The sequence below is a fragment of the Bufo bufo genome, chromosome 4, assembly GCF_905171765.1.
Source record: "Bufo bufo chromosome 4, aBufBuf1.1, whole genome shotgun sequence".
Classification (NCBI taxonomy): domain Eukaryota; kingdom Metazoa; phylum Chordata; class Amphibia; order Anura; family Bufonidae; genus Bufo; species Bufo bufo.
Genome location: NC_053392.1, coordinates 579360366 through 579382688, shown reverse-complemented (window position 1 = coordinate 579382688; position 22323 = coordinate 579360366). Strand labels below are relative to the sequence as shown.

General features: G+C 43.7%; 1 protein-coding gene across 2 annotated transcripts in view; it reads left to right on the top strand.

Annotated features, from left to right (window-relative positions):
- The window catches only part of TRERF1 (transcriptional regulating factor 1), a 150977-nt gene that overhangs the window by 39281 nt on the left and 89373 nt on the right, over positions 1-22323 (top strand). For both annotated transcript variants that reach the window (XM_040430362.1, XM_040430363.1), the window contains exon 2: positions 6299-6375. The gene's annotated coding sequence lies outside the window, so the exon portion shown is untranslated. The remainder of the gene's footprint in view (positions 1-6298; positions 6376-22323) is intronic.

Here is a 22323-nt window from a genome sequence, read left to right as displayed (position 1 = left end):
TTCCCCATAAAACATCAGTTCTGGGCATCTTTACTTAGAACTCAACAATATACCATTCCTTTGTTATTCCTCATAGAATTGTATGAATGAATTGACTGGGTGTTACCATTGCCTTTGTCAATAAGGTGTATCCTTGCACACTCCAACACTCTTCAGTCAGTAATGAGGGTGTCCATGTAAGGGACTCGCCCTCCTGGCATGGTGGGTGATATTGTTTAGTGGTCATTTCATAAATTTCCAGGAGTAATAACATTAGAACACAGAACACTACAGGACCCTTGAATTGATATTTCATGGGGAATTTACTAAAAGGCCCCAGAAATCTGTCTGACCAATATGTTAACAATCAGCAGACTGGTCCACCAAAGTGTTTTCCAATGGGCCGAGGCACTGTCATAACAATTGGCCCTTAAATGGGTTTTACAGGATTTTGCCCCCTTAAACTATCCCTTGGAGCATGTGATACCTATTAAAATCACATTCACCTGGTACCCACTGCTCCATTACACCCCCTGTGATGTATAAATCTCCCCTCTCGCGAGACTTTGTGCAATAGCTTCATAAATTAACTTGTACTGTAAAAAAAAAACATTTCTCGAAGTGGTGGAACCAAACCAGAGTTCGGAAAAATGTTTTTTTACAGTCCAAATTAAGTTATGAAGTTATTACCCGAAGTCTCGCGAGACTTCGCAAAGCAATAACTTTGGCTCATCGGAGCCAATACATTCTAATACTGTATGGAGCTCCTGCTCCGTACAGTATTGGAACGAATTTTATGCAAATCGACTTCGGATGTTTCATCCCTGATGAGACCGACTCGCTCATCCCTAGTGAAGATCCCAGGTTTGAATCTTTTTTTAAATCAGATTGTTTTTATTGAGTTTTCTAAACATTTTATAAAACAAACAGAGCATCCCCCCCCTCTCCCCCTCCCCATACCCAAGCGACCTAAATCCAAGGAAAACATTTCCAAAATTCCTCTCCAAAAAGAGTTCGGTATTGAAATGCAATAATTATACAGTACAGCTGGACACCCGATATCTAATCCTTAAGCACAAATCATATGTCAGTATTTCGAATACATCAGTACATTCCACGGCAGCATAGCAAAGCATATATACCACCCCTCCGCCCAATAGACTACACCCCATTACTTCTTACAGCATCTATCCCTCATGCCCCCCCGGTGAACAATAACACCCATACATCCCGTGTGCGGTCTTTAAGAACATAAATAAAAAACATCAGTAAAGCCGGGGCGATGCAAATTCCATTATCTACTTAAACACCATTAATCTACCATATTGTGGTATTGCCTCCACCGTCCTCAGATCTTCTCATATTTTTTACTGTTATTCCTCTTCTGGTATACATATTTTTCCATTTGCAACAGTGTGTGAACCTTACGAACAAGTTCTCCCACCTCTGGAGGATCATGATCCACCCAATGGTACGCAATCACCTTTCTTGCTTGATATATTATGCGGGTAACCGCTAATTTCTGCTCAGCGGCTAATTGTACAGACTCCGTACAGCCTAATGCACATAATCTGGCATCTGACTCCACTCTTGTCTCAAACACTTTTCGGATTAGATCTATTATGTCCTCCCAATATCTCCTCAGCCTGGGGCAGTTCCACATAAGGTGTATCAGCGTAGCATTGGGTGCACCACATCTGGGACACATGTCATCTGACCTGTACCCCATTTTCCTTAAAAGGACAGGCGTCCGATAAACTCTATGTAACAGCAGTAATTGTGACATTCTGTGCGATTCACCAACCGCGACATCTGTGAACCCCTCCAGAACTGTCTGCCATTGCTCCTCTGACAAGTCTTCGATATCCCCCCGCCATTTTTCGTACAACTGAAGAGGTTGCTTTTTAATCTGCATTTCCATAAGACTGCTATAATGCAGTGATATGACCCCACTGGTGGATCCCCCTGAGCTTGCTAAATCAATCATCGGATTTCTGGAGGCCGGCGCAACCCCCCCAGCCGCATCCTGGGCGCGTATAGCGTGCCGTATCTGCAAGTATAAGTAAAATTGGGAATGTGGGAGCTGAAATTCCCTTTGTAGGTGAGCATATTCTTTCAGAGTATTCCCCTCATACAGCTGATGCATGTATATGAGACCGAATCTACCCCAGACCTGAACATCAGACACTTTGTGTAGTTCTGTATACATAAGATTAGGCCAAATTGCGGTAAACCTGGTATAACCCTGTACCCCAGCTATTGTCTTGCCTTTCCACCAGACCTTATGAATCACCCGAAGTATCGGAATATCACTGCCCAGTCTATCCAGTGATCCATCTTCTAATGCCGTCATTAGAGGTTTGAATCTTAGTAGAGACTTTACTTCACTTATTATTTTTTTTCTTCCACATTTATCCCATAAGAAAAGTCTATGTCCTTATTATATTGAGAATAGTGTTTTTTTTTAGAAAGCTAATAAATATTACTGGTTTCTTCATAATCGTGTCTGTGTCTCTGAATAAAGCAGTAACAGGTTTTAGAAAAAACAACAACACTATTCTCAATATAGTAAGGCCTTATTATATAATTAGATGTTCAAGACGGATCCGTTCTGAACGGATGCAGACGGCTGTATTATCTGAACAGATTCGTCTGTGCAGATCCATGACTGATCCGCACCAAACGCGAGTGTGAAAGTAGCCTGAGAAGCTTTCCTCGTCTTCCTGTTGGCCTTATATGACACCTTGTCCTGATAGATAACAGGACTAATGTGTGACTCACCAGTTTTAACCATTAAAGAGGACCTTTCACCGATCCTGACATTGTGAACTAAGTATCATGACATATACAGCGGCGCCCAGGAATCTCACTGCACTTACTATTATCCCTGGGCGCCGCTCCGTTCTCCTGTTATGTCCTCTGGTATGTTCGGGGACTTGGTTATAGTAGGCGGAGACTTAGGGGACTTGGTTATAGTAGGCGGAGACTTAGGGGACTTGGTTATAGTAGGCGGAGACTTAGGGGACTTGGTTATAGTAGGCGGAGTCTGCCCTTGTTCTGCTGGGCGTCTCCTTCTCCTAGGCTGTAGCGCTGGCCAATCGCAGCGCAGAGCTCACAGCCTGGGAGAAAAAAACTCTGTGTGAACCTACCCTTAGTAGTAATCCTCAGGAGTAGTGTTGAGCGAACTTCTGTTTTAATGGCCAATTATTGATTCCGCTACCACGGACCACAACGGAATTCAGAATCCATATCGGGATTCTCCGCTAACCGGAAGCCGAACTTTAGACGCCGAACTTAAAACAGAAGTTCGCTCAACACTACTCCTGAGGATTACTACTAAGGGTAGGTTCACACAGAGTTTTTTTTGGAGGAGGTTTTGATGTAGATCTTCCTGCTGGAGGGAGAAGTACAAGTCCGTACTTTATATTCCAGATTCCTTTCTAAAGCACTTTTGGCAAAAAAAAAATATGTAGAAAAATCTGCTTCCAAAAAACTTATTTTTAGGCCTCATGCACAAGACCGTAGTTATGGTCCGCATCTGAACCACAGTTTTTGCTGCTCGGATGCGGACCCATTCACTTAAATGGGACCGCAAAAGATGCGGACAGCACTCCGTGTGCTGTCCGCATCCGTTGCTCCGTTCCGAGGCCCCGCCAAAAAAATATAGCATGTCCTATTCTTGTCTGTTTTGCGGACAAGAATAGCCATGTCTACAGTGGGCCCACCCGTTCTGCAAATTGCGGCTTCCGTTTTTTGCAGATCCGCGGTTTGTGGACCGCAAAAAACGACACGGTTGTGTGCATGAGGCCTTAAGATCATATAAGCCACATTTGTAACTTCTGATGACAAAAAGTCTCATTTCAGACCAGTTTGGCCTTTTGTAGGAGTAATCGTGAAAGCAGGTGCAGCGTTTACCTGTGACTATATAGTAACTGATAGGTTTAGCAAATCTTAATTTCTATTTCTACATGAAATAATCTATGATTCTTTAAACAAACAGATTTACCAGCTCCATGACTTACGCAATTTACTATTTATTTTGTTGATGATTCGTCCTAAATTCACAGTTATCTATCTGTCTATCCATCCGTCCTTATCTATCGTAGCAAGAACTCATGGCTTTGAATAGCCTAAGTATAACTCATCTACAATGTATTTATCCATTTCTACATACACTGCCTGTCCAATAAAAAAGTCTCCACCACAAAAAAAAGGTCACACACTCTAATATTTCGTTGGACCACCTTTAGCTTTGATTACGGCACACATTCGCTGTGGCATTGTTTCGATAAGCTTCTGCAATGTCACAAGATTTATTTCCATCCAGTGTTGCATTAATTTTTCACCAAGATCTTGCATTGATGATGGTAGAGTCTGACTGCTGCGCAAAGCCTTCTCCAGCACATCCCAAAGATTCTCAATGGGGTTAAGGTCTGGACTCTGTGGTGGCCAATCCATGTGTGAAATTGATGTCTCATGCTCCCTGAACCACTCTTTCCCAATTTGAGCCCGATGAATCCTGGCATTGTCATATTGGAATATACCCGTGCCATCAGGGAAGAAAAAATCCATTGATGGAATAACCTGGTCATTCAGTATGTTCAGGTAGTCAGCTGACCTCATTCTTGGAGCACATACTGTTGCTGAACCTGGACCTTACCAACTGCAGCAACCCCAGATCATAGCACTGCCCCCACAGGCTGGTACAGTAGGCACTAGGCATGATGGGTGCATCACTTCATCTGCCTCTCTTCTTACCCTTCTGGTTTGCCTCACTGATTAGTGGTTTTCTGACGGCTACACAGCTGTTCAGTCCCAATCCCTTGAGTTCCCTTCGCATTGTGCGTGTGGAAATGCTCTTACTTTCACTATTTAACATAGCCCTGAGTTCTACTATTGTTTTTCTTCGATTTGATTTCACCAAACGTTTAAGTGATCGCCGATCACGATCATTCAGGATTTTTTTCCTGCCACATTTCTTCCTCGAATACGATGGGTCCCCACTATCCTTCCAGTTTTTAATAATGTGTTGGACAGTTCTTAACCTAATTTTAGTAGTTTCTGCAATCTCCTTAGATGTTTTCTCTGCTTGATGCTGCCAATGATTTGACCCTTCTCAAACAGACTAACATCTTTTCCACAACCACGAGATGTGTCTTTCGACATGGTTGTTTAAGAAATGAGAAGCAACTCATTGCACCAGTTTGGGTTAAATAACTTGTTACCAGCTGAAAGATAATCGTCCCTGCAGTAATTATCCAATAGGAGGCTCATAACTATTTGCTTAGTTAATTCCAGGTGGCGACTTTTTTTTTGGGACAGGCAGCGTATATGCGCCCTGTCACTTTTAGTTACACGGTATTTCTTTATGGCGGTTTTGTATGTTCTTGTTTCTGTCAAAATCTCTTTTTGGAATTTTTATTTATATTGTATGACTGTATTTCTACTTTTCTATGTATTTTTTAGGACCACAACTAGACATTGATATTGTGAGGAATAATGAATGTAGAAAAACACGGAATGCGGTTGCTATGGATATACCGTATTAGCTTAAAACAGGAAATTAAAAACAGGAATTGAAAAGAAAATTACATTTTTCAAAATTGTATTTGTGTTGCTGTCTTATGTTGAGTTAGTAATTATGATAGAATATAGTTTAACTTTCTATCTATCTTTCTTTCAATCAATCGTATCTATCTCATTATCCATTTATTCTGTATTATCTATCTATCTCTATATATGAGTTATATTGTCTGATAAAAAAAATCTTATCTACTTTGTACAAAATGTAGAGTATTTCCCCTCCATGCCTTTGATTGCCACTAGGGAGGAGCGAACCAAACGTTTTCGGGTTCGGTGTTCGGGCGGTGGAGGAATTCCGCTATGGATTCCGTTAGCATGGAATATAACAGAATTCTATGACGCAAGGTAAAACGGAAGCCTTAAGCATTCTGCCGTAATAGAAGTCTGTGGGCCGCATAATGGATCCATCTGGTTTCCGTTATGTCGGACAGGACGTTGTTTTCCATCCAGACGGATCTGTTTTGCTGCCCATAGACTTCTATTATGACGGAATTGCTCTTAAATGGCTTCCGTTTTGCCTTCTGTCATAGAATTCCGTTTTAAATTCTTCCACCGCCCGAACCTGAAAACGTCGGGTTCGCTCATCCCTAAAATGCATATTTGGTAGCCCCTAGTAAATGTGAAGTGTAACGTTCTAAAACTTCTCACCTCGTATATTATTCCGATATCTTTGTGCTGATTTTGCATAATATTGCTGACATGTAACCATTGTTTTTGTATCTTTTATTCCTTACAGAATCTAATAAAGCCTTCGCTATGGAAGTTTGCTGGAGTTTTTATGGTTACTAGTGGAACAAATGCAGCCGTATGCAGGTATCTATATTTGACATCTTGAAAAATCATCTTTGTATGAACATCTTATGTTACCTAGGGCAGTGATGGCTAACCTCCGGCACTCCAGCTGTGGTGAAACTACGACTCCCAGCATGCTCCATTCATTTCTATTGAGCTCTGTGAACAGCCAAGCAAGTGTGCATCTTGGGAGTTGTAGTTTTACTACAGCTGGAGGGCCGGAGGTTAGCCATCCCAGACCTAAGGCATAATTGTTATATGGCAAACACAGTAAAAAGGAAATTGCCTCGAAAATTGAGTCATATGATATTTAATACCGTAATGATTAGCTCCTCAGCAACACTGTCATAAATTCCAACTCTTCTGCAGTTAATAATTGACTTTCTCCTATCGCCCATAGGGAGTTATTTATTAATCTATTATGGGGCAAAATTGTGAACGGAAATACATAATGTATCATATCAAGCATTTATATGCAAGATGTCAAAGATGACGTTTTTTTTTAAAGGGGTTTTCCGACTGTTTTATACACCTCAGGATAGGTGATCAGTATCTGATCCGTGAGTATTCCGACAACCAGGTTCATCGCTGATTAGCTGTTTGAGGCGGCTGCGGCGCCTACCAAGCACAGTGCCGTATTGTGTAGTTTCTGTGCTTGGTATCACAGCTCATCCCCATTCACTTGAATGGGACTGAGCAGCGCTTAGGCCATGTGAGTGATGGGACGTCACTACCTTGGGGTAAACTGCGAGAAGGCCGTGGTGCTCACCTCACTGCCACCGATCAGATACTGACAACCTATCCTGAGGGTTGGGAAACCCCTTAAATTATTTTACCAGTTGTAACATCCCTTTGCAGCCACAAACCACACAGTGATCCAGACTCTGAGGCCAGCATCTGACACTGAGCATATTAGATTAACCCTGTCCCCTATTTTAGCAGTAAAATACATTGAGCCGCAAAATAAGCATTCACTGCCATAGATGTATGGCACTGTGAGCTAGCATTCACCTGCAGGGGGGAGAGCAGCTATCATTTTTATTTTATTTTTTATTTTATTTTTTTTGCACCTGCATCAATTTACTGGAAGACATAGGTAACATAAAAAAAGGAGCAAACATTTAAAACAATCACCATTTTTTTCAATTTATAAGACGCACCCCAGGTTTTAGAGGCGGAAGATGAGAAAAAAATATTTTTCGGCAGACCTTAGATCAGACTTCCATGCCAGGACCCTATGAGAATTCCATGTCAGACCTTAGATCAGAGACTTCCATGCCAGGACCCTATGGGAATTCCATGTCGGACCCCCATCAAACTTCCATTTCAGACCTCAGATCAGAGATAAAATAAAGAACTTCACTTACCTCTCCTGCTCCGCCGCTCTTCTCCAGGTCCGGTGATCGCTCCTCCAGTCACGCACCCTTGTCTTCTCCGGCCTGCGCTGCACTGTCACCTGACTGCTTGCAACGGCAGGTCATAATGCGCGCACTACGTCCTGACACTGTATGCGGTCAGGACCTGCACAGGCCAGAGAAGAAGACAAGGGAGGGTGAGTACCGACAGCGCTTTACCCGCTCCCTGCACCTAATACATAATAGTGAGCGCTTCCAAAATGGAAGCACTGACTAGTATTCACTTTATAAGTCCCACCACCATTTTCCCCCCTCGGTAATAAATATTTTAAAAAAATGTGTTTGTATTCATTAAAAGTAATAAAACATAAATCGAAACTTAAAAGAAAGATAGATATTTGATCATTCATAACTAACCAGAAATAAATGTAATAAGACATGGGATGAAGAGTGCATTTTGCATCATAGTTGAAGTGAATGAATGTTTGTATGTACCCTTTTAGGGTTGTTCAGTTTGGATAATCTCACTTTGTTGGTGGAGTCGCCCAAAAATAAGATCATCATAAGGTGTCTACTCTTGGGACCCTCAGCTGTTTAAATTAAAGGGAACCTGTCACTTAAAAAACGCCTCCCAAACCACCAGCATTACCTTAAAGTAGCCAGCAGTATGTTCCTAACGATCCTTTTCTTCCTCTGGCCAGATGCACCAAAATCTTTGAAAAATGAACTTTAATCCCCCGCACGCGCTATTTAACAGCAGAGTTTGAAGTCAAGGGGGCAGCGGCCTCCTCGCTTCAAGTCAGGATAACCCCGCCCCCTTTCCCTGCCCTTTCACCTCTGATTGACAGCCGCGCACGTGAACGTCTGACGCACACACTCACACTCAGTCGGCCGGCTTTGCTGAACAGCCGAAAGCTATTGGCTGTCAATCAAAAGCGAAGAGACAGGGAAAGGGGGCGTGGTTATCTTAACTTGAAGCGAGGAGGCCGCTGCCCCCTTGACTTCAAACTCTGCTGTTACATAGCGCGTGCAGGGGATTAAAGTTAGTTTTTCAAGATTTTGGTGCATCTGGACGGAGGAAGAAAAGGATCTTTAGGAACGTAATGCTGGTGGTTTGGGAGGCGTTTTTTAGGTGACAGATTCCCTTTAACATTACATGTATAAAAAAAAGTATGCAGTGCTCCCCCTAGTGGTAGCTGCAAGTGCACAGAAATTTGTCTTTGTCTATGCTACATTTATACAGGGAAATCAGAGCTCTGTTTCAGGAAAAAAGCTCTGACAGATATAAAGATATTTTAAAGGGGTATTCCGGTTATAAAGGTTATCCCCTATCCACCGGACAGGGGATAACTGCTTGAACCCTCACCGATCACAAGAACAGAAACCCTGTGCCCTGAAATAAATGGAGTGGCTTGTCTAGCATCCACCATGTAGCTCCATTCATTCTTTATGGGACTGCCAGAAATAAATGTGGCACTGTAGTTGGCTGTCTCCAGCAGTCCCATAGAGCGCATGGTGTTCTAGCTGAGCCATTCATTTTGGTGTATGGGGCCCCCGCTCTCATCATTGGTAGGTGGACCCACACTAACGGTACAGAGTTTTGTGGATTAGAGAGTAAGAAACAGAAAGTAGGTCTATGTAGAAGACTAAATTTAAGGAACCGAAATACTAGTTTCTATAAACTGCTTGTACATTGAAAGAGACTGTATAATCAGTGGACTCCTAACCGGCTGTGTGTCTCAACATATGAACCTTAGAGGACTTTAGACTTTCCTCATCCTAGTACTTTAGATTTATATGATAGAGATTGAATCAAATTCTGGTAAGCTTCTGATAATCTTGCTTGCTTGGGACCAGATCCATAGATTAATAGAGCCAGACAAGAATACGCAATGTAGACTGCCCCAGGTGCAGATGTGGTTTGAAAAACCCATTTTCAAATACCCTTTAATGGAATTTCCTATTTAATAGGAGGGTCTCCTGTTCAAAAGCAGACGTGACTGCAAAGTGTGTCTCTCACTCTGGAGGACCCGGTACAGCCATTCGTTACACGGACAGTCAAATGATTTAAATAATAATTGTGTAATACTTCATTTCCCCTCTGGGGGCACTGCTGGGAATTTGAGCGTTTTGTTGCCAGATTTTCCCACAGATTAAGGGCTCGTTCAGTGTGCTGCCTGTTGCCGTATTGCGAATCCGCAATACGCAGGCACTGTTCCATGGCCATTCCGCATCACGGATACCCATTTATTTCAATGGGTCCGCAAATCCGGAAATGTGGAACGGAATAGAACACTATGGAAGCACTACGGAGTGCTTTCTGGGGTTCCATTCCGTGCTTCCGCACCGCAAAAAGCTAAAACTTGCCCTATCTTTTTGCGGAACGGAAGGATCGCGGACCCATTCAAGTGAATGGGTCTGCAATCCCCATGCACCTGCCCCACGGACGGTGCCCCTGCATTGCGGACCGCAATTTGTGGTCCACAGCACGGGCTTCGTGTTGTGTGAACGAGCCCTAAAACTGATCATTAAGATTGCACCAGGGAGACAACCTGTCGTCATCTTATAGTCAAACGACCCTTCTAATGTTCAAAGTGGACAATCCCTGAAAAGTATAGAAATAATTGAGAAAAGCCAATGCCACTAACAGAAGAAGGACTAGAAATACTTATCATCCATTCTTTATTAGCAAGATATCCAAACCACTGGGAGCAGTATTATAGAGGTTGTGTCATAAAGACAGACCCTGCTTGCATGCCACCACTCTGAGCCAGAATGGAGAACCTGGAGGACGTGCACATCCAGCGTTGGGTGGCTGCCATGTAATGCTACATTTCCTCATGCATGGGGCGCTGTGTAGCTAGAAGCAGCTTCTCTTGGCAACAACAGCTGACTACTAGCGGTGGAGAAGCCAGACCTGTGATCGGGCAGCTTCATACAACTCCTTTAGTGGACTTTTATTCCATTTGGGTATGGGCGGACCCGGAACTCCCTTGAAAAAAAGACTGCAAGTTATCCTATGTTGTAGACTGGTCGAAATTGACATAAGGTGCGGCAACTCAAGTAGGTAGAGACAACAGAAGTGCGCAGCAAAAAATACCAAATGGCAAAGTGCAGCACAATATACTGCTGCCTTTATCACAGTATTCAACTGTATCCCAGTCTTGGGGATGGTGATACAGTTGAGGTCAGGAGGGCTCCTGCGGTGTTGGTCAGGTGCATATGTACCTTTAGGCTCTCAGAATTATTTAATGCTTAGAGGATCAGATCATTGTTAACCGGCTGGTAGCCTTGAGAAGGGCTCCAGGGGCCCCTGGGCACCTGCCCACCAGGAAATTTTCCTGTAGGGTCTGTGGCCAGTCCACCCCTGCATTTGCGTAGAAAGGTAACATAGAAAGAAATTGGACAATTGGTGAATGAAAAAGAATGATGAAGGCGGGCAAACTGACCACATAATGTAAGAATAGTGCTCAGTGGTTTAAGTGCTATTTATATATTCGCGGAGAACCCCTTTAATATCTAACTGAAGCCTCAGTCCAGGTGTCAGATTTCTACACACCCTGTGATGAAACTGAAAACTATACTGTACTTCTAAGTGAATGGTAATACTATGAATGATAGCTCACGGGGAAGTATTGTACTCGGGTATATATTGATTTTACATATTTTTTTAATATAAAAAGCGCCCACTCCGCTCAGGCACCTGTAGATGATGTCAACGACCGACGGTACTTGCCGATCACAGACATTTAACACTTCAGATGCCATGGTTAATCCTGACCACGGCATCTGAGTGCTGAAAACCCGGAAGCGCGCGCTTACGGGTGTGCTCCGGCTCTCCCCGGAGGGGATTGGGAGAGACGGAATGTGCAAGCAGCAGCCCCTGTACTCCTTGTGTGACAGGAGGCTGCTGCTTACTAATTTCTATGGAGCCCCTGCCTGTAGCAGGGTTCCATGGAAACACAGTAAAATCATCATAGACTTCAATGCTAATGCATTGTAGTCTATAAGAAAAGCAATCCAATAAGTGCTAGTTACAGTTATGGAAACTATAAAAATAAGTGTAAAAAAAAATATGTTTTTATAAAAAAAATATAAACAATTCAATCACCCCCCTTTCCTCAAAATGAAAAATAAAAATAAAAATACACACCATAGGTATCCCGGCGTTCAAAAATGCCCAATCATAAAAGTGATCAAAAAGCCGTACACGGTACCCAAAATGTTATCACTGAAAAGTACAGATCGCCCAACAAAAAATTTGTCTTCACACACAGCTCTGCACACATAAATACACTGCTCAAAAAAATAAAGGTAACACAAAAATAACACATCCTAGATCTTAATTAATTAAATATTCTTCTGAAATACTTTGTTCTTTACATAGTTGAATGTGCTGACAACAAAATCACACAAAAATTTAAAAAGTGGAAATTTTTCAACCCATGGAGGTCTGGATTTGGAGTCACACTCAAAATTGTGGAAAAACACACTACAGGCTGATCCAACTTTGATGTAATGTCCTTAAAACAAGTCAAAATGAGGCTCAGTAGTGTGTGTGGCCTCCACGTGCCTGTATGACCTCCCTACAATGCCTGTGCATGCTCCTGATGAGGTGGCGGACGGTCTCCTGAGGGATCTCCTCCCAGACCTGGACTAAAGCATCTGCCAACTCCTGGACAGTCTGTGGTGCAATGTGACGTTGGTTGATAGAGCGAGACATGATGTCCCAGATGTGCTCAATTGGATTCAGGTCTGGGGAACGGGCGGGCCAGTCCATAGCATCAATTCCTTCGTCTTGCAGGAAATGCTGACACACTCCAGTCACATGAGGTCTAGCATTGTCTTGCATTAGGACGAACCCAGGGCCAACCGCACCAGCATATGGTCTCACAAGGGGTCTGAGGAGCTCATCTCTGTACCTAATGGCAGTCAGGCTACCTCTGGCGAGCACATGGAGGGCTGTGCGGCCCTCCAAAGAAATGCCACCCCACACCATTACTGACCCAATGCCAAACCGGTCATGCTGGAGGATGTTGCAGGCAGCAGAACGTTCTCCACGGCGTCTCCAGACTCTGTCACGTCTGTCACATGTGCTCAGTGTGAACCTGCTTTCATCTGTGAAGAGCACAGGGCGCCAGTGGCGAATTTGCCAATCTTGGTGTTCTCTGGCAAATGCCAAACGTCCTGCACGGTGTTGGGCTGTAAGCACAACCCCCACCTGTGGACGTCGGGCCCTCATATCACCCTCATGGAGTCTGTTTCTGACCGTTTGAGCAGACACATGCACATTTGTGGCCTGCTGGAGGTCATTTTGCAGGGCTCTGGCAGTGCTCCTCCTGTTCCTCCTTGCACAAAGGCGGAGGTAGCGGTCCTGCTGCTGGGTTGTTGCCCTCCTACGGCCTCCTCCACGTCTCCTGATGTACTGGCCTGTCTCCTGGTAGCGCCTCCATGCTCTGGACACTACGCTGACAGACACAGCAAACCTTCTTGCCACAGCTCGCATTGATGTGCCATCCTGGATAAGCTGCACTACCTGAGCCACTTGTGTAGGTTGTAGACTCCGTCTCATGCTACCACTAGAGTGAAAGCACCGCCAGCATTCAAAAGTGACCAAAACATCAGCCAGGAAGCATAGGAACTGAGAACTGGTCTGTGGTCACCACCTGCAGAACCACTCCTTTATTGGGGGTGTCTTGCTAATTGCCTATAATTTCCACCTGTTGTCTATCCCATTTGCACAACAGCATGTGAAATTGATTGTCACTCAGTGTTGCTTCCTAAGTGGACAGTTTGATTTCACAGAAGTGTGATTGACTTGGAGTTACATTGTGTTGTTTAAGTGTTCCCTTTATTTTTTTGAGCAGTGTACAAAAAAGTTATAGCGGTCAGAATATGGAGACTAAAAGAGAAAAAAATATTATTTTCAAGATTTTTATTTTATTTTTCAGTATAGAAATGCAATAAAAAATAAATAAATAATAATATATATATATATATATATATATATATAATTAGTCCAGAAAAATGAACAGCACTCCAATGTCTCATGAAAAAATAAGAACTCCTTTAATCACCCATGCAGTGCAACGTTTCGGCTCAATACTAGAGCCTTTTTCAAGCAAGACTTGCTTATTGGCCAGTGCAGCCATTTTCCGTTGTTATAGATTATATTTATATATATGTGGTATTGACGCATTCGTACTGACCTGGAGAATGAAAGTAACTATGATATAATATAGGGAACACAGTAAAAAGAAAACCCCCAAAAACTGTTCAGGAATTTTATTTTAATTTTTTTATTTCACCCCATTTATAACCCCCCCCCCCCCCTTCCTTCTCACCACTTTGTATGCAATCGTCAATACTGCCATGAGAAAGGGAATCTTATCCCGCAAAAATAAAAACCCTCATACAGCTATGTGAACAGAAAAATCAAAGTTATGGCTTTGGGAGGGAGTAAAAAGCCAAAACTGGAAAAATCGCCCAGTCATGAAGGGGTTAAAGAGAACCTCCCACTTTTTGTTTTAATTTACAGGGGTTGTCCAGAGATGGATAGATATATCTCTATCTATCTATTTTTTTTAGGCCATTAATCTCTGATTGGTGGGGGGTCCAACCCCCCGCACCGCTGCCGATCAGCTGTTCCAAAAGTAACTGGCGCAGTACTACACAGCTCTATCCATTGTGTAGCGATTACTGCCATTGAAGTGAGTGGGTGCAGCTCTGCTGTGACCATGTCGGTCCACTACACAATGGACAGAGTAATTCCGCCTCCTACTTCCCACACTGGAGCTACTTCGGGACATCTGATCAGTGGGGTGTCAGACCACTCCTATCAGAAATTGATGGGCTATGTTGAGGATAGGCCATCAATATGAAAATCCTGAACGTCCCCTTTCAAAGGGGGTCTCCAGGAATGATTTAAAATGGCCACCAGCAACCTGTCCTAGGATGGAGTAGGACTGGTTGCCTCCACTTGCAGAGCTGCCCAGGGGGATGAGGAGTGGGATCTCGCTACACTATACTCTGGCACTTGCATATACTACATATTGGTGAGCTTTCCTGTCAGGCTGCTCAGCCATGATGGCATATCCTAGGCAGTATCACATCATTACTATCTATTGTAGGGCAGTGTAGTGAGCACTTGCCCCTCACCCCCTAGGCAGCTCTCCAAGTAGAGGCAACCAGTCCTGCTCACATTCTAGTACAGGTTGCTGGTGGCCATTTTAAATCATTCTCGGAGAGCCCCTTGAATATTAACAGTGGTCTAATGTTCATATTACCTATGGTAAACAATCTTATTTTTGGTGCTTATTGAAAATCAATAGAACCGTTGTGAATTAGTTTAAAGGGGTTGTCTCTTCACAGATATTAGGATCAGATAGTTAGGACATGTGACCAATGTCTGATCGGGGGGTCTAACTGTTGTGACCCCCCAAAATCATGCTGCCATCACTTGCAGATCTGCAAGGGTCCTTGTAGAGCCAGAGTGGTCGTCTAGCTATCAGGGGGCTACATACTCGGAGGAAGCCCAAAGAGTTGCCATAAAGAGAGTGGGGGTTTTCTCGGCTTTCCTCTATAATTAATTCTCATCAATTTGGTGAACTACAGTTCAATCCACAAGCTACGGTTTTAGGGCGAAAGGAAACTGAGCAATTTTCCAAGGTCCCCATTGCCTAGGATGACCAGAAGCAACCAGAATTTACCATTGACCCCTTCATTTCTGTAGACCACCACGAAATGTAAAATTCACTTTTGATATCCTAGACCACCAGGGAATGTAAAATTAACATTTGCAACCCTAGAGCATCAGGAAATGTAAAATTAAAGTTTTTCTACCCTAAACGTGCTTACTGTTAAGGACAATCTAGGGAGGCTTTATACAGTTGTTTTTCTCTCCACCTTTCCACAATAGTCAGCTCACAACCCCATTCAGACCCCCAATGTTAATAAGACCCTCAGTTAGTCCTCAGATCAGACCCCCAGTGTTAATAAGACCTCAGATTAGACCCCAATGTGAATAACCCCCAATCAGACCTGAGATAAGAGCCCATTATAAATAAGATCCCCCATTCAGACCTCAGATGAGACCCCCCCTATGCCTCAGATGAGACCCCCCCTATGCCTCAGATGAGACCCCCCCCCATGCCTCAGATGAGACCCCCCCCATGCCTCAGATGAGACCCCCCCCATATGCCTCAGATGAGACCCCCCCATATGCCTCAGATGAGACCCCCCCTATGCCTCAGATGAGACCCCCCCCCCCCCATGCCTCAGATGAGACCCCCCCCCCCCATGCCTCAGATCAGCCCCCAGCCTCAGACCAAATAAAACTTAAAAAAATCAACTTACCTCTCCTGCTCTGGACACCGCCACTTCTCACCTCCTGTGCCCTTCTTCTTCCTGCTGTCGACTGTGCTGTCACCCTACAAGTCAAGTCACAGAGCTCTGATGTCCTCACGCTGTGTGCAGCCACAGCACAGCAAAGGACCAGGAAGCGGTGAGTACAGAGCCCGGGGAGCACTACATTCACCACTTCCCACTCCTCCGGTACTAATGGAAGCGCTCATTAGTATTTGCCCCATAAGATACAGTAACTTTTTACCCCACTTTGGGGGGTAAAAAGTGCATCTTATGGGGCGAAAAATACGGTAACTGACTCTAGATATTGTAGAACAACTTCTCCCGACTGTCCCTGCTACTGCATCTCATGGCAGGTGGTTAGTTATTCAGCCCTTCGGGGATACAGAAGGATCATACACTGTCAGCGCTTACTGCACTGCACTGCGATGTGAAAACGGATATTCCTTAGCAAAGCTCATTTTGAGAGAAAGAGACACTTCAGGAGCATTTTTTTTCATACAAATGTATAAATTCACTTAATAAAGTATATTAGAAAAACTTTCCTTGTCACTTCCCTTACACATTACAAAAAAAAAGAAAAAAATTAATGGCACTTTAAAACTAACATATTATTTTTTTTTTTTTTTATTTTAAATTTTTGGATGGGCTGGTCTGCATGTTCATAAAAGAAAAAAAAACTCCCAGTATTATCAGATGTAGATTTATTTGGCAACGCGCCATTTTGATCTGTATGTACTTTAGACCTAACAACCTTAGTCAACCTTGTTGCCGGCAGTCTTGCCAATCGTCCGTTAATCATAGGGAATCCTCAATGGAATTCATAAAAACATTTCTAAATTTTCCAAAGTTTTTCTTTAGAACAGCCCCTTTACATTTCAAAATCGTGTGTTTGGGACTGTTGTCCCTTTACATTTCTAAGTGGAATAACAGGGGAAGTGTATGGTTTTTAAAGGGGTTATTCAGTATCTACAACAGTCCCCCTATGTGCCGGGCCCCTCCGTGGGAATTTACTTACCCATCCCCCTGCGCCGCTCCTGGTCCCCGCACCACCACCGCTGCTGCTTCTTCTCCCTGTACACTGATTTAAAACATCCGGTGTCGGGGGGGGGGGGGGGGGAAGCAGCCAATGGCAGGCGGGGACGAGCCTCTCTAGCGTCACCCGCGGTGCTAGGGAGGCTCGTCCCCGTCCCTGCCTGCCATTGGCTGCCTACCCCCCACGACACTGCATGTTTTCATCCGTGTACAGGGAGAAGAAGCGACAGCGGCGTGCGGGGACCAGGAGCGGCGCAGGGAGATGGGTAAGTATATTCCCACGGAGGGGCCCGGCACATAGGGGGACTGTTGTAGATACTGGATAACCCCTTTAAATTAGCATTAGCTGCACAGAGGCAACTGCTCTCTGATCAGTTATAATATGTTTGAAATCAGAAAGCATGCCCATTACAGAGAAAATCTGCAAACCCGGTAAAGGTGCATACTGTAGTTCTTTTTGATGGTATCAGATCCCGTCTGTTGAAAATAGTAAGGCTTCCAGAACCAGGGGGACTTTTCACATTTCTACTACCTTAGGGCCCCTGCCCCTATTTGTTGATATGTAGACCGAGTCTAGATCAGTAATTTGTATGTCGATACTCATATCCTCATTCCTCCACCACATAGAGAGGACTTCTCCTGGACTCCTCTCTATTATGTGCGCATGCGCAGGAGTCCTCTCAGTGCATTCTAGCAGGTTGCATATTGACATACAAATTACTTATCCAGAGCTAGGGGTAGGCTTACCGGAGGTCACAGACTCCCTTTAAAGGCCAGTTCTACATGGCGAATGTGTTGCACAACATGAATGTAGCCGCCTGGTATTGCATCTAATGATTTTACGACCGAGACATATCAGTCACAAAAAATCCAACCCTGTTGGATTTTTGGTCACAAGTTGCACGGAACTTCGTAGCCGAGCTGACGCACAGCACATGCTGCCCTGTAGCACTAGCCTAATGTGACAAATTGCTCGCCCCCTGCAGTCAGGAAATGGTACTGCGCCTCACACCCGTTACAGCCGCCCCTCCAGTTATCTTATCCGCTGACACGTCTCACTGAAAAAGATCCGGATACCAATTTATTTGCCAAATTCAGACTTTTCCCCACATATCAGTATCTGTAGATTGCGTCCTCTGTAGAAGTCTTTTCATTTTCATTAAGAAAAGCAAATTAGAAAATAACTTTCCGCGTCAGGGTTTCTTATCCTTTGTGAGCAGGAAGTAAGCTAATAATGCACAAGTCACATATGACAAGGGAAATGGCTCAGTGAGCACATGACACGACATAAATATCTGCTGTAGAGAACAGCAAAACCCAAGAGATGTGAATTTCACACCTACCCACCTGTGTGCTGGACCAGATCTATCAGTGGTGACACCTGCTGCCCTGCTGAGATCTATTGAGATTTTTGGATGTCTGGATTCCCTTTAACCCTAAGGCCCCTTTCACACGGGCGAGTATTCTGCGCGGATGCGATGCGTGAGTTGAACGCATTGCACCCGCACTGAATCCCGACCTATTCATTTCTATGAGGCTGTGCACATGAGCGGTGATTTTCACGCATCACTTGTGCGTTGTGTGAAAATCGCAGCATGCTCCTCTTTGTGCGTTTTTATCATGTAATGCAGGCCCCATAGAAATTAATGGGGTTGCGTGAAAATCGCAAGCATCCGCAAGCAAGTGCGGATGCGGTGCGATTTTCACGCACGGTTGCTAGGAGACGATCAGGATGGAGACCCGATCATTATTATTTTCCCTTATAACAGGGTTATAAGAGAAAATAATAGCATTCTGAATACAGAATGCATAGTACAATAGCACTAGAGGGGTTAAAAAAAAATAAAAAAAATTATTTAACTCACCTTAGTACACTTGTTCGCGCAGCCCGGCATCTCTTCTGTTTCCTTTGCTGAACAGGACCTGTGGTGAGCATTCATTGGAGGAACAGGACCTGTGGTGACATCACTCCGGTCATCACATGGTCCATCACATGATCTATTACCATGGTGATGGATCATGTGATGACCGGAGTGACGTCACCACAGGTCCTGTTCCTGCAATGAATGCTCACCACAGGTCCTGTTCAGCAAATAAGACAGAGGAGATGCTGGGCTCCGCGAATAATAATAATTATTATTTTTTTTAACCCCTCCAGCGCTATTTTACTATGCATTCTGTATTCAGAATGCTATTATTTTCCCTTATAACCATGTTATAAGGGAAAATAATACAATCTACAGAACACCGATCCCAAGCCCGAACTTCTGTGAAGAAGTTCGGGTTTGGGTACCAAACACGCACGATTTTTCTCACGCAAGTGCAAAACGCATTACAATGTTTTGCACTCGCGCGGAAAAATCACGCGTGTTCCCGCAATGCACCCGCACATTTTCCCGCAACGCCCGTCTGAAAGAGGCCTAACTGTTCTGCCCGAGCTCAGCTCTGGATTTGGGAAAAGTACTTAACTGTTCTGCCAGAGCTCAGCTCAGGCAGAAGTGGAAGGGAAGGGGGGCTGCTTTAGCTACTGATATCTATTGAATGGTAGCAGCTAGAAGCATGGTTTTAAAGCTGGCATTCCAGACATTAAAGAGTAGATATGACTGTTGGAAATCGATTCAGGAATAATCACGGGTAAAACCTTTTGCTTTCACTTTCAGCTGTATTCACTGCATCCCGATATCTTCCCATGTAATGAGGATATTGCTGTCATTCTGGTATTGTTTGAAAGCTTGGAATGGCCGCCTTCAAACAATATCTCTAGCTGCTACCAAACCAGAGATATAGGCCGTTAAAGCAGCTGCCCTTCCTCCTGTTCAGTCTGGAGGAGAATGAGGGAGCAGCTGCAGAGCTGACAGGCTGCAGGAAGAAAGGAAAAATAGTAAAAATATGTAGAAATGTGACATTATCATCAGTGTAGTGACCGACATAATAAAATTGTTATTTTTACCACACAGTGAACACCATAAATACATTCCACAAAATAATGTTGAAATTGCTTTTTTTTTTTCCCTCCCCTAACAAAAAAATTATAAAAGTTATTTAATACACTATAAATACCCCCAAAAGGGTATCTAAAAAACCTACAACTAATCCTGCAAAATATAAAAAGAATTTAGAAGAAAAAATTAAAACGTTATGACTGCTGGAACACGAAGGGCGGAAATATTATTGGTCCTTAAGGCTAAAATTTTTGTCACTAAGGGGTTAAAAATGCAATAGTGTCCCCTGAGTTTTGCGCCAACAAGATTTACTGCAGACACACATTTAAAAATCTACAATTAAAAAAAGTTACATTTTTGGGATGGTTTTTACAATTCTAATTTTTACTGTTAGGGGGTTAAAACTGGGTCCTAGACTCCAGCTGTCAATTTCTAACAGCCTTAGAGTCACCCGTCTTGGATGCAACCATCCTCATTTAGTTCTGGGGGCCGCCCATTTCTCTGTTGGACATGATTCGGAAAGACACAGCCCTTACTATATAAGGTCTCACAGCTGACAATACATATCAGACAAAAAAAAACAAGCCGTGAGGAGGAAAGAACTTCCTGTAGAGCTCAGAGACAGAATTGTGTTTTATTAGAATGCACTTAATTTTTTGACTTTTTCACATTTTGTTATGTTGCAGCCTTGTGCAAAATTTTTAAAAAAATAAGGCGCAAAAGTTAAAACAGAATGTAAACAATCTTTGCTAATTTTTTTGAAAAGGAAAAACTAAAATCTTCCATTGACATAAGTATTCAGAGCTTTTACTCAGGACTTAGTTGAAGCCCCTTTGGCAGTGATTACAGCCTCCAGTCTTGGGGATGATGAAGGTTTGCACACCTGGATTGGGGGATTTTCTGCCATTCTTCTCTGCAGATCCTCTCAAGCTCTGTCAGGTTGGATGGGGTCCATCGGTGGACAGCCATTTTCAGGTCTCTCCAGAGATGTTTGATTGGGTTCAAGTCAGGGCTCTGGCTGGGCCATTCAAGGACATTCACAGAGTTGTTCCTAAGACACTCTTATGTTGTCTTGACTGTGCTTAGAGTGAATGTCTTGTTGGAAGGTGAGCCTTCTGCCGTCTGAGGTCGAGAGCACTCTGGATCAGGTTTACTCTTGGGAACTTCTATGCTTCCACCCAATCTTATCGCTGATCTCTACAGGCAGTTCTTTTCTCTTCATGGCTTGGTTTTTGCTCTGATATGCATTGTCAGCTGTGAGACATTATGTAGATAGGGCTGTGTTTCCAAATCATGTCCAATCAACACCACATCTGAACTCTAATCAAGGTGTAGAAACATCTCAAAGATGATCAAGAAAAATGGAAGGCCCAGAGCAATAAAGGTCTGAATACTGTCCACACGAAATGTATTTGTTTTCTTCTCAATAAATTTGCAATTATTTTTTATAATTCTGTTTTAACTTTTTCATTATGGGGTATTGACTGCAGATTGATTTGGGGGGGAAGACTTGAATTTTTATTTTATTTTAGCACAAGGAGCAACATAACAAAATGCACGTAATATGCAGATTTGGCACTGGCCTGCTAAAAAACATCTATGTCTTAACCTATCCCGTTAAATCCCCCACCGCTTTGGCCCTGTCCACCCCTGAGGTCCCTGCCAGACTTTGTTTACTTTGCTGCAGCGATGATGTCACTATACACCCACGTGACGGGTGCAACAAGTCACTGACCTGAGCAGCCCCGTACCGCACATGCAAGCGTCAGGTAGTTTTAATTACATTGTATTCTTTATCATTGCTCTCACAGACATGGTCGACTTAGGGCCCGTTCACACTGCCGGTTTTCCCGTGGAATTTTGGTGCAGCAGCCTCCCTGCCTCCCAGAAAGTCCTAGAAACCAAGTCAAGTCAGAAAGGTCTTCAACAGAAATCAGATTCTAAAGATATCCAGTTCTGTAGTCTCAAATGCTGCCTCTTAGGCCTGTATGGGGATAAAAAAGCAAGGAATGCCTCTGTAATATTTGACTTTAAGGCTGGGGCTATGTAGCGATGTCCGATGAAGGACTGTTTTGTGGCAACGCAGTCATTGAACTGAAAGGGGTCGCAGCTCGACTCGCAAGCTACTGCAACTCCTGAATAAATAAAATTCTAGACTGCTGGATTTTTTTACATTTCTGGGGTCATGGTAGCAGCAAGTTGCACGTCACGATTTGACCCCATTTGGTTCAAAGGCTGAACTGCTATGCAGCAACCCCTTGGTCGCACTATGG